We start from the raw sequence: 12,649 nt of genomic DNA, 5'->3' as shown, positions 1-12,649 counted from the left end.
CTAGGTTCCAAATCCCATGTACGAGCGGGTAGCAGACATCTGCCTCCCATGCATACACACTTCTGAGAGTTGAGCTTATGGCCTGTACCTCCACAGCCAGCCTGCTGGTACCCTTGGCTTCTAAAAGGCCTAGGCTCGCTGTTTGACGGAAGTGCTGGGAGAGGTAATTGGAATCTCCCGGCACACAAGACGAGTGCCTCTAAGCTCAATTCACGATTTCCCAGTAATTCTTGTGGTTGACAGGTGCTACATACTAAGTTCCATATGTGAGATGGTAGCTGAACGCCTTGTCCAAAAGCATCTTACTTCTGAGAGTTGAGCCCACCCTCAGTCCCTCACAGTTCCACACTGCCTGCAGAGTGAGTTTCACACGTCTTCACCAGAGACGATTGCCAGAGACTTCTGAGTACAAGTTAACAATGCAGACCTGGAGGGTATCTCCAGGTGCAGTAGAGTGTTAATCTTGGAACCTCCTGACTCAGAATACTGCTACCTTCTCACTGCCATAGGAATGCAGCTAGTTGACAGCTGGCTTCAAGACATGCTTCCCTGTGAGAGCTGAGGACAGGGCAGAACCCTCCCGCATCCTGCCTGACTGTAGGAGTAGCTGCTAACATCCTAATGTTAGTGGCTGGGAGAGGTTGCGGGAAAAGCATGTGTGAGCACTGGGCCTGAACTCCCGTGTATCTGAGTTGAATACAGCGGTTTCCAATGGCCTTCTTCAATCACAGTGTAGCTAGGTTCCAACTCCCATGTCCGAGTGGGTAGCAGACATCTGCCTCCCATGCATACACACTTCTGAGAGTTGAGCTTATGGCCTGTACCTCCACATCCAGCCTGCTGGTACCCTTGGCTTCTAAAAGGCCTAGGCTCGCTGTTTGACGGAAGTGCTGGGAGAGGTAATTGGAATCACCCGGCACACAAGACGAGTGCCTCCAAGCTCAGTTCAGCGATTTCCTAGTAATTCCTGTGGTAGACTGGTGCTACATACTAAGTTCCATACGTGAGAGGGTAGCTGAACGCCTTGTCCAAAACCATCTTACTTCTGAGAGTTGAGCTCAGCCTCAGTCCCTCACAGTTCCACACTGCCTGCAGAGTGAGTTTCGCAGGTCTTCAGCAGAGACGTTTGCCAGAGGCTTCTGAGACGCAGGGTAACAATGCAGACCTGGAGGGTATCCCCAGGTGCAGTCGACTGGTAATCTTGGAACATCCTGATTCAGAATACTGCTACCTTCTCACTGCCATAGGAATGCAGCTAGTTGACAGCTGGCTTCAAGACATGCTTCCCTGTGAGAGCTGAGGACAGGGCAGAACCCTCCCGCATGCTGCCTGACTGTAGGAGTAGCTGCTAACATCCTTATGTTAGTGGCTGGGAGAGGTTGCGGGAAAAGCATGTGTGAGCACTGGGCCTGAACTCCCGTGTATCTGAGTTGAATACAGCGATTTCCATGGCTTTCCTCAACCAGAGTGTAGCTAGGTTCCAAATCCCATGTACGAACGGGTAGCAGACATCTGCCTCCCATGCATACACACTTCTGAGAGTTGAGCTTATGGCCTGTACCTCCACAGCCAGCCTGCTGGTACCCTGGGCTTCTAAAAGGCCTAGGCTCGCTGTTTGAAGGAAGTGCTGGGAGAGGTAATTGGAATCACCCGGCACACAAGACTAGTGCCTCCAAGCTCAGTTCAGCGATTTCCTAGTAATTCCTGTGGTAGACTGGTGCTACATACTAAGTTCCATACGTGAGAGGGTAGCTGAACGCCTTGTCCAAAACCATCTTACTTCTGAGAGTTGAGCTCAGCCTCAGTCCCTCACAGTTCCACGCTGCCTGCAGAGTGAGTTTCGCAGGTCTTCAGCAGAGACGTTTGCCAGAGGCTTCTGAGACGCAGGGTAACAATGCAGACCTGGAGGGTATCCCCAGGTGCAGTCGACTGGTAATCTTGGAACCTCCTGACTCAGAATACTGCTACCTTCTCACTGCCATAGGAATGCAGCTAGTTGACAGCTGGCTTCAAGACATGCTTCCCTGTGAGAGCTGAGGACAGGGCAGAACCCTCCCGCATGCTGCCTGACTGTAGGAGTAGCTGCTAACATCCTTATGTTAGTGGCTAGGAGATGTTGCGGGAAAAGCATGTGTGAGCACTGGGCCTGAACTCCCGTGTATCTGAGTTGAATACAGCGATTTCCAACGGCTTTCCTCAACCACAGTGTAGCTAGGTTCCAAATCCCATGTACGAGCGGGTAGCAGACATCTGCCTCCCATGCATACACACTTCTGAGAGTTGAGCTTATGGCCTGTACCTCCACAGCCAGCCTGCTGGTACCCTTGGCTTCTAAAAGGCCTAGGCTCGCTGTTTGACGGAAGTGCTGGGAGAGGTAATTGGAATCACCCGGCACACAAGACGAGTGCCTCCAAGCTCAATTCACGATTTCCCAGTAATTCTTGTGGTAGACAGGTGCTACATACTAAGTTCCATATGTGAGAAGGTAGCTGAACGCCTTGTCCAAAAGCATCTTACTTCTGGGAGTTGAGCACACCCTCAGTCCCTCACACTTCCACACTGCCTGCAGAGTGAGTTTCACACGTCTTCACCAGAGACGATTACCAGAGTCTTCTGAGTACAAGTTAACAATGCAGACCTGGAGGGTGTCTCCAGGTGCAATAGAGTGGTAATCTTGGAACCTCCTGACTCAGAGTACTGCTACCTTCTCACTGCCTTAGGAATGCAGTTAGTTGACAGCTGGCTTCAAGACATGCTTCCCTGTGAGAGCTGAGGACAGGGCAGAACCCTCCCGCATCCTGCCTGACTGTAGGAGTAGCTGCTAACATCCTAATGTTAGTGGCTGGGAGAGGTTGCGGGAAAAGCATGTGTGAGCACTGGGCCTGAACTCCCGTGTATCTGAGTTGAATACAGCGATTTCCAATGGCCTTCTTCAATCACAGTGTAGCTAGGTTCCAACTCCCATGTCCGAGTGGGTAGCAGACATCTGCCTCCCATGCATACACACTTCTGAGAGTTGAGCTTATGGCCTGTACCTCCACATCCAGCCTGCTGGTACCCTTGGCTTCTAAAAGGCCTAGGCTCGCTGTTTGACGGAAGTGCTGGGAGAGGTAATTGGAATCACCCGGCACACAAGACTAGTGCCTCCAAGCTCAGTTCAGCGATTTCCTAGTAATTCCTGTGGAAGACTGGTGCTACATAATAAGTCCCATACGTGAGAGGGTAGCTGAACGCCATGTCCAAAACCATCTTACTTCTGAGAGTTGAGCTCAGCCTCAGTCCCTCACAGTTCCACACTGCCTGCAGAGTGAGTTTCGCAGGTCTTCAGCAGAGACGTTTGCCAGAGGCTTCTGAGAGGCAGGGTAACAATGCAGACCTGGAAGGTATCCCCAGGTGCAGTCGACTGGTAATCTTGGAACCTCCTGACTCAGAATACTGCTACCTTCTCACTGCCATACGAATGCAGCTAATTGACAGCTGGCTTCAAGACATGCTTCCCTGTGAGAGCTGAGGACAGGGCAGACCCCTCCCGCATGCTGCCTGACTGTAGAAGTAGCTGCTAACATCCTAATGTTAGTGGCTGGGAGCGGTTGCGGGAAAAGCATGTGTGAGCACTGGGCCTGAACTCCCGTGTATCTGAGTAGAATACAGCGATTTCCAAAGGCTTTCCTCAACCAGAGTGTAGCTAGGTTCCAAATCCCATGTACGAGCGCGTAGCAGACATCTGCCTCCCATGCATACACACTTCTGAGAGTTGAGCTTATGGCCTGTACCTCCACATCCAGCCAGCTGGTACCCTTGGCTTCTAAAAGGCCTAGGCTCGCTGTTTGACGGAAGTGCTGGGAGAGGTAATTGGAATCACCCGGCACACAAGACTAGTGCCTCCAAGTTCAGTTCAGCGATTTCCTAGTAATTCCTGTGGTAGACTGCTGCTACATACTAAGTTCCATACGTGAGAGGGTAGCTGAACGCCTTGTCCAAAAGCATCTTACTTCTGAGAGTTGAGCTCAGCCTCAGTCCCTCACAGTTCGACACGGCCTGCAGAGTGAGTTTCGCAGGTCTTCAGCAGAGACGTTTGCCAGAGGCTTCTGAGACGCAGGGTACCAATGCAGACCTGGAGGGTATCCCCAGGTGCAGTCGACTGGTAATCTTGGAACCTCCTGACTCAGAATACTGCTACCTTCTCCCTGCCATAGGAATGCAGCTAGTTGACAGCTGGCTTCAAGACATGCTTCCCTGTGAGAGCTGAGGACAGGGCAGAACCCTCCCGCATGCTGCCTGACTGTAGGAGTAGCTGCTCACATCCTAATGTTAGTGGCTGAGAGAGGTTGCGGGAAAAGCATGTGTGAGCACTGGGCCTGAACTCCCGTGTATCTGAGTTGAATACAGCGATTTCCAACGGCTTTCCTCAACCAGAGTGTAGCTAGGTTCCAAATCCCATGTACGAGCGGGTAGCAGACATCTGCCTCCCATGCATACACACTTCTGAGAGTTGAGCTTATGGCCTGTACCTCCACAGCCAGCCTGCTGGTACCCTTGGCTTCTAAAAGGCCTAGGCTCGCTGTTTGACGGAAGTGCTGGGAGAGGTAATTGGAATCTCCCGGCACACAAGACGAGTGCCTCTAAGCTCAATTCACGATTTCCCAGTAATTCTTGTGGTTGACAGGTGCTACATACTAAGTTCCATATGTGAGATGGTAGCTGAACGCCTTGTCCAAAAGCATCTTACTTCTGAGAGTTGAGCCCACCCTCAGTCCCTCACAGTTCCACACTGCCTGCAGAGTGAGTTTCACACGTCTTCACCAGAGACGATTGCCAGAGACTTCTGAGTACAAGTTAACAATGCAGACCTGGAGGGTATCTCCAGGTGCAGTAGAGTGTTAATCTTGGAACCTCCTGACTCAGAATACTGCTACCTTCTCACTGCCATAGGAATGCAGCTAGTTGACAGCTGGCTTCAAGACATGCTTCCCTGTGAGAGCTGAGGACAGGGCAGAACCCTCCCGCATCCTGCCTGACTGTAGGAGTAGCTGCTAACATCCTAATGTTAGTGGCTGGGAGAGGTTGCGGGAAAAGCATGTGTGAGCACTGGGCCTGAACTCCCGTGTATCTGAGTTGAATACAGCGGTTTCCAATGGCCTTCTTCAATCACAGTGTAGCTAGGTTCCAACTCCCATGTCCGAGTGGGTAGCAGACATCTGCCTCCCATGCATACACACTTCTGAGAGTTGAGCTTATGGCCTGTACCTCCACATCCAGCCTGCTGGTACCCTTGGCTTCTAAAAGGCCTAGGCTCGCTGTTTGACGGAAGTGCTGGGAGAGGTAATTGGAATCACCCGGCACACAAGACGAGTGCCTCCAAGCTCAGTTCAGCGATTTCCTAGTAATTCCTGTGGTAGACTGGTGCTACATACTAAGTTCCATACGTGAGAGGGTAGCTGAACGCCTTGTCCAAAACCATCTTACTTCTGAGAGTTGAGCTCAGCCTCAGTCCCTCACAGTTCCACACTGCCTGCAGAGTGAGTTTCGCAGGTCTTCAGCAGAGACGTTTGCCAGAGGCTTCTGAGACGCAGGGTAACAATGCAGACCTGGAGGGTATCCCCAGGTGCAGTCGACTGGTAATCTTGGAACATCCTGATTCAGAATACTGCTACCTTCTCACTGCCATAGGAATGCAGCTAGTTGACAGCTGGCTTCAAGACATGCTTCCCTGTGAGAGCTGAGGACAGGGCAGAACCCTCCCGCATGCTGCCTGACTGTAGGAGTAGCTGCTAACATCCTTATGTTAGTGGCTGGGAGAGGTTGCGGGAAAAGCATGTGTGAGCACTGGGCCTGAACTCCCGTGTATCTGAGTTGAATACAGCGATTTCCATGGCTTTCCTCAACCAGAGTGTAGCTAGGTTCCAAATCCCATGTACGAGCGGGTAGCAGACATCTGCCTCCCATGCATACACACTTCTGAGAGTTGAGCTTATGGCCTGTACCTCCACAGCCAGCCTGCTGGTACCCTTGGCTTCTAAAAGGCCTAGGCTCTCTGTTTGACGGAAGTGCTGGGAGAGGTAATTGGAATCACCCGGCACACAAGACTAGTGCCTCCAAGCTCAGTTCAACGATTTCCTAGTAATTCCTGTGGTAGACTGGTGCTACATACTAAGTTCCATACGTGAGAGGGTAGCTGAACGCCTTGTCCAAAACCATCTTACTTCTGAGAGTTGAGCTCAGCCTCAGACCCTCACAGTTCCACACTGCCTGCAGAGTGAGTTTCGCAGGTCTTCAGCAGAGACGTTTGCCAGAGGCTTCTGAGACGCAGGGTAACAATGCAGACCTGGAGGGTATCCCCAGGTGCAGTCGACTGGTAATCTTGGAACCTCCTGACTCAGAATACTGCTACCTTCTCACTGCCATAGGAATGCAGCTAGTTGACAGCTGGCTTCAAGACATGCTTCCCTGTGAGAGCTCAGGACAGGGCAGAACCCTCCCGCATGCTGCCTGACTGTAGGAGTAGCTGCTAACATCCTTATGTAAGTGGCTGGGAGAGGTTGCGGGAAAAGCATGTTTGAGCACTGGGCCTGAACTCCCGTGTATCTGAGTTGAATACAGCGATTTCCAACGGCTTTCCTCAACCAGAGTGTAGCTAGGTTCCAACTCCCATGTCCGAGTGGGTAGCAGACATCTGCCTCCCATGCATACACACTTCTGAGAGTTGAGCGTATGGCCTGTACCTCCACATCCAGCCTGCTGGTACCCTTGGCTTCTAAAAGGCCTAGGCTCGCTGTTTGACGGAAGTGCTGGGAGAGGTAATTGGAATCACCCGGCACACAAGACTAGTGCCTCCAAGCTCAGTTCAGCGATTTCCTAGTAATTCCTGTGGTAGACTGGTGCTACATACTAAGTTCCATACGTGAGAGGGTAGCTGAACGCCTTGTCCAAAACCATCTTACTTCTGAGAGTTGAGCTCAGCCTCAGTCCCTCACAGTTCCACACTGCCTGCAGAGTGAGTTTCGCAGGTCTTCAGCAGAGACGTTTGCCAGAGGCTTCTGAGACGCAGGGTAACAATGCAGACCTGGAGGGTATCCCCAGGTGCAGTCGACTGGTAATCTTGGAACCTCCTGACTCAGAATACTGCTACCTTCTCACTGCCATAGGAATGCAGCTAGTTGACAGCTGGCTTCAAGACATGCTTCCCTGTGAGAGCTGAGGACAGGGCAGAACCTACCCGCATGCTGCCTGACTGTAGGAGTAGCTGCTAACATCCTTATGTTAGTGGCTGGGAGAGGTTGCGGGAAAAGCATGTGTGAGCACTGGGCCTGAACTCCCGTGTATCTGAGTTGAATACAGCGATTTCCAACGGCTTTCCTCAACCAGAGTGTAGCTAGGTTCCAAATCCCATGTACGAGCGGGTAGGAGACATCTGCCTCCCATGCATACACACTTCTGAGAGTTGAGCTTATGGCCTGTACCTCCACATCCAGCCTGCTGGTACCGTTGGCTTCTAAAAGGCCTAGGCTCGCTGTTTGACGGATGTGCTGGGAGAGGTAATTGGAATCTCCCGGCACACAAGACGAGTGCCTCCAAGCTCAATTCACGATTTCCCAGTAATTCTTGTGGTAGACAGGTGCTACATACTAAGTTCCATATGTGAGAAGTTAGATGAACGCCTTGTCCAAAAGCATCTTACTTCTGAGAGTTGAGCACACCCTCAGTCCCTCACACTTCCACACTGCCTGCAGAGTGAGTTTCACACGTCTTCACCAGAGACGATTGCCAGAGGCTTCTGAGAACAAGTTAACAATGCAGACCTGGAAGGTAACTCCAGGTGCAGTAGAGTGGTAATCTTGGAACCTCCTGACTCAGAGTACTGCTACCCTCTCACTGCCATAGGAATGCAGCTAGTTGACAGCTGGCTTCAAGACATGCTTCCCTGTGAGAGCTGAGGACAGGGCAGAACCCTCCCGCATCCTGCCTGACTGTAGGAGTAGCTGCTAACATCCTTATGTTAGTGGCTGGGAGAGGTTGCGGGAAAAGCATGTGTGAGCACTGGGCCTGAACTCCCGTGTATCTGAGTTGAATACAGCGATTTCCAACGGCTTTCCTCAACCAGAGTGTAGCTAGGTTCCAACTCCCATGTCCGAGTGGGTAGCAGACATCTGCCTCCCATGCATACACACTTCTGAGAGTTGAGCTTATGGCCTGTACCTCCACATCCAGCCTGCTGGTACCCTTGGCTTCTAAAAGGCCTAGGCTCGCTGTTTGACGGAAGTGCTGGGAGAGGTAATTGGAATCACCCGGCACACAAGACTAGTGCCTCCAAGCTCAGTTCAGCGATTTCCTAGTAATTCCTGTGGTAGACTGGTGCTACATACTAAGTTCCATACGTGAGAGGGTAGGTGAACGCCTTGTCCAAAACCATCTTACTTCTGAGAGTTGAGCTCAGCCTCAGTCCCTCACAGTTCCACACTGCCTGCAGAGTGAGTTTCGCAGGTCTTCAGCAGAGACGTTTGCCAGAGGCTTCTGAGACGCAGGGTAACAATGCAGACCTGGAGGGTATCCCCAGGTGCAGTCGACTGGTAATCTTGGAACCTCCTGACTCAGAATACTGCTACCTTCTCACTGCCATAGTAATGCAGCTAGTTGACAGCTGGCTTCAAGACATGCTTTCCTGTGAGAGCTGAGGACAGGGCAGAACCTACCCGCATGCTGCCTGACTGTAGGAGTAGCTGCTAACATCCTTATGTTAGTGGCTGGGAGAGGTTGCGGGAAAAGCATGTGTGAGCACTGGGCCTGAACTCCCGTGTATCTGAGTTGAATACAGCGATTTCCAACGGCTTTCCTCAACCAGAGTGTAGCTAGATTCCAAATCCCATGTACGAGCGGGTAGGAGACATCTGCCTCCCATGCATACACACTTCTGAGAGTTGAGCTTATGGTCTGTACCTCCACATCCAGCCTGCTGGTACCCTTGGCTTCTAAAAGGCCTAGGCTCGCTGTTTGACGGAAGTGCTGGGAGAGGTAATTGGAATCACCCGGCACACAAGACTAGTGCCTCCAAGCTCAGTTCAGCGATTTCCTAGTAATTCCTGTGGTAGACTGGTGCTACATACTAAGTTCCATACGTGAGAGGGTAGCTGAACGCCTTGTCCAAAACCATCTTACTTCTGAGAGTTGAGCTCAGCCTCAGTCCCTCACATTTCCACACTGCCTGCAGAGTGAGTTTCGCAGGTCTTCAGCAGAGACGTTTGCCAGAGGCTTCTGAGACGCAGGGTAATAATGCAGACCTGGAGGGTATCCCAGGTGCAGTCGACTGGTAATCTTGGAACCTCCTGACTCAGAATACTGCTACCTTCTCACTGCCATAGGAATGCAGCTAGTTGACAGCTGGCTTCAAGACATGCTTCCCTGTGAGAGCTGAGGACAGGACAGAACCCTCCCGCATGCTGCCTGACTGTAGCAGTAGCTGCTAACATCCTTATGTTAGTGGCTGGGAGAGGTTGCGGGAAAAGCATGTGTGAGCACTGGGCCTGAACTCCCGTGTATCTGAGTTGCATACAGCGATTTCCAACGGCTTTCCTCAACCAGAGTGTAGCTAGGTTCCAAATCCCATGTACGAGCGGGTAGCAGACATCTGCCTCCCATGCATACACACTTCTGAGAGTTGAGCTTATGGCCTGTACCTCCACAGCCAGCCTGCTGGTACCCTTGGCTTCTAAAAGGCCTAGGCTCGCTGTTTGACGGAAGTGCTGGGAGAGGTAATTGGAATCTCCCGGCACACAAGACGAGTGCCTCCAAGCTCAATTCACGATTTCCCAGTAATTCTTGTGGTAGACAGGTGCTACATACTAAGTTCCATATGTGAGAAGGTAGCTGAACGCCTTGTCCAAAAGCATCTTACTTCTGAGAGTTGAGCCCACCCTCAGTCCCTACACTTCCACACTGCCAGCAGAGTGAGTTTCACACGTCTTCATCAGAGACGATTTCCAGAGGCTTCTGAGTACAAGTTAACAATGCAGACCTGGAGGGTATCTCCAGGTGCAGTAGAGTGGTAATCTTGGAACCTCCTGACTCAGAATACTGCTACCTTCTCACTGCCATAGGAATGCAGCTGGTTGACAGCTGGCTTCAAGACATGCTTCCCTGTGAGAGCTGAGGACAGGGCAGAACCCTCCCGCATCCTGCCTGACTGTAGGAGTAGCTGCTAACATCCTAATGTTAGTGGCTGGGAGAGGTTGCGGGAAAAGCATGTGTGAGCACTGGGCCTGAACTCCCGTGTATCTGAGTTGAATACAGCGATTTCCAATGGCCTTCTTCAATCACAGTGTAGCTAGGTTCCAACTCCCATGTCCGAGTGCGTAGCAGACATCTGACTCCCATGCATACACACTTCTGAGAGTTGAGCTTATGGCCTGTACCTCCACATCCAGCCTGCTGGTACCCTTGGCTTCTAAAAGGCCTAGGCTCGCTGTTTGACGGAAGTGCTGGGAGAGGTAATTGGAATCACCCGGCACACAAGACTAGTGCCTCCAAGCTCAGTTCAGCGATTTCCTAGTAATTCCTGTGGTAGACTGGTGCTACATAATAAGTTCCATACGTGAGAGGGTAGCTGAACGCCTTGTCCAAAACCATCTTACTTCTGAGAGTTGAGCTCACCCTCAGTCCCTCACATTTCCACACTGCCTGCAGAGTGAGTTTCGCAGGTCTTCAGCAGAGACGTTTGCCAGAGGCTTCTGAGACGCAGGGTAACAATGCAGACCTGGAGGGTATCCCCAGGTGCAGTCGACTGGTAATCTTGGAACCTCCTGACTCAGAATACTGCTAACTTCTCACTGCCATAGGAATGCAGCAAGTTGACAGCTAGCTGGCTTCAAGACTTGCTTCCCTGAGAGAGCTGAGGACAGGGCAGAACCCTCCCGCATGCTGCCTGACTGTAGGAGTAGCTGCTAACATCCTAATGTTAGTGGCTGGGAGAGGTTGCGGGAAAAGCATGTGTGAGCACTGGGCCTGAACTCCCGTGTATCTGAGTTGAATACAGCGATTTCCAACGGCATCCCTCAACCAGAGTGTAGCTAGGTTCCAAATCCCATGTACGAGCTGGTAGCAGACATCTGCCTCCCATGCATACACACTTCTGAGAGTTGAGCTTATGGCCTGTACCTCCACAGCCAGCCTGCTGGTACCCTTGGCTTCTAAAAGGCCTAGGCTCGCTGTTTGACGGAAGTGCTGGGAGAGGTAATTGGAATCTCCCGGCACACAAGACGAGTGCCTCCAAGCTCACTTCACGATTTCCCAGTAATTCTTGTGGTAGACAGCTGCTACATACTAAGTTCCATATGTGAGATGGTAGCTGAACGCCTTGTCCAAAAGCATCTTACTTCTGAGAGTTGAGCCCACCCTCAGTCCCTCACACTTCCACACTGCCTGCAGAGTGAGTTTCACACGTCTTCACCAGAGACGTTTGCCAGAGGCTTCTGAGTACAAGTTAACAATGCAGACCTGGAGGGTATCTCCAGGTGCAGTAGAGTGGTAATCTTGGAACCTCCTGACTCAGGGTACTGCTACCTTCTCCTGCCATAGGAATGCAGCTAGTTGACAGCTAGCTTCAAGACATGCTTCCCTGTGAGAGCTGAGGACAGGGCAGAGCCCTCCCGCATCCTGCCTGACTGTAGGAGTAGCTGCTAACATCCTTATGTTAGTGGCTGGGAGAGGTTGCGGGAAAAGCATGTGTGAGCACTGGGCCTGAACTCCCGTGTATCTGAGTTGAATACAGCGATTTCCAATGGCCTTCTTCAATCACAGTGTAGCTAGGTTCCAACTCCCATGTCCGAGTGGGTAGCAGACATCTGCCTCCCATGCATACACACTTCTGAGAGTTGAGCTTATGGCCTGTACCTCCACATCCAGCCTGCTGGTACCCTTGGCTTCTAAAAGGCCTAGGCTCGCTGTTTGACGGAAGTGCTGGGAGAGGTAATTGGAATCACCCGGCACACAAGACTAGTGCCTCCAATCTCAGTTCAGCGATTTCCTAGTAATTCCTGTGGTAGACTGGTGCTACATACTAAGTTCCATACGTGAGAGGGTAGCTGAACGCCTTGTCCAAAACCATCTTACTTCTGAGAGTTGAGCTCACCCTCAGTCCCTCACAGTTCCACATGCCTGCAGAGTGAGTTTCGCAGGTCTTCAGCAGAGACGTTTGCCAGAGGCTTCTGAGACGCAGGGTAACAATGCAGACCTGGAGGGTATCCCCAGGTGCAGTCGACTGGTAATATTGGAACCTCCTGACTCAGAATACTGCTACCTTCTCACTGCCATAGGAATGCAGCTAGTTGACAGCTGGCTTCAAGACATGCTTCCCTGTGAGAGCTGAGGACAGGGCAGAACCCTCCCGCATGCTGCCTGACTGTAGGAGTAGCTGCTAACATCCTTATGTTAGTGGCTGGGAGAGGTTGCGGGAAAAGCATGTGTGAGCACTGGGCCTGAACTCCCGTGTATCTGAGTTGAATACAGCGATTTCCAACGGCTTTCCTCAACCAGAGTGTAGCTAGGTTCCAAATCCATGTACGAGCGGGTAACAAACATCTGCCTCCCATGCATACACACTTCTGAGAGTTGAGCTTATGGCCTGTACCTCCACAGCCAGCCTGCTGGTACCCTTGGC

This window comes from Canis lupus, chromosome 7, assembly GCF_048164855.1.
Source record: "Canis lupus baileyi chromosome 7, mCanLup2.hap1, whole genome shotgun sequence".
Taxonomy (NCBI): Eukaryota; Metazoa; Chordata; class Mammalia; order Carnivora; family Canidae; genus Canis; species Canis lupus.
This window is presented reverse-complemented; position numbering follows the sequence as displayed.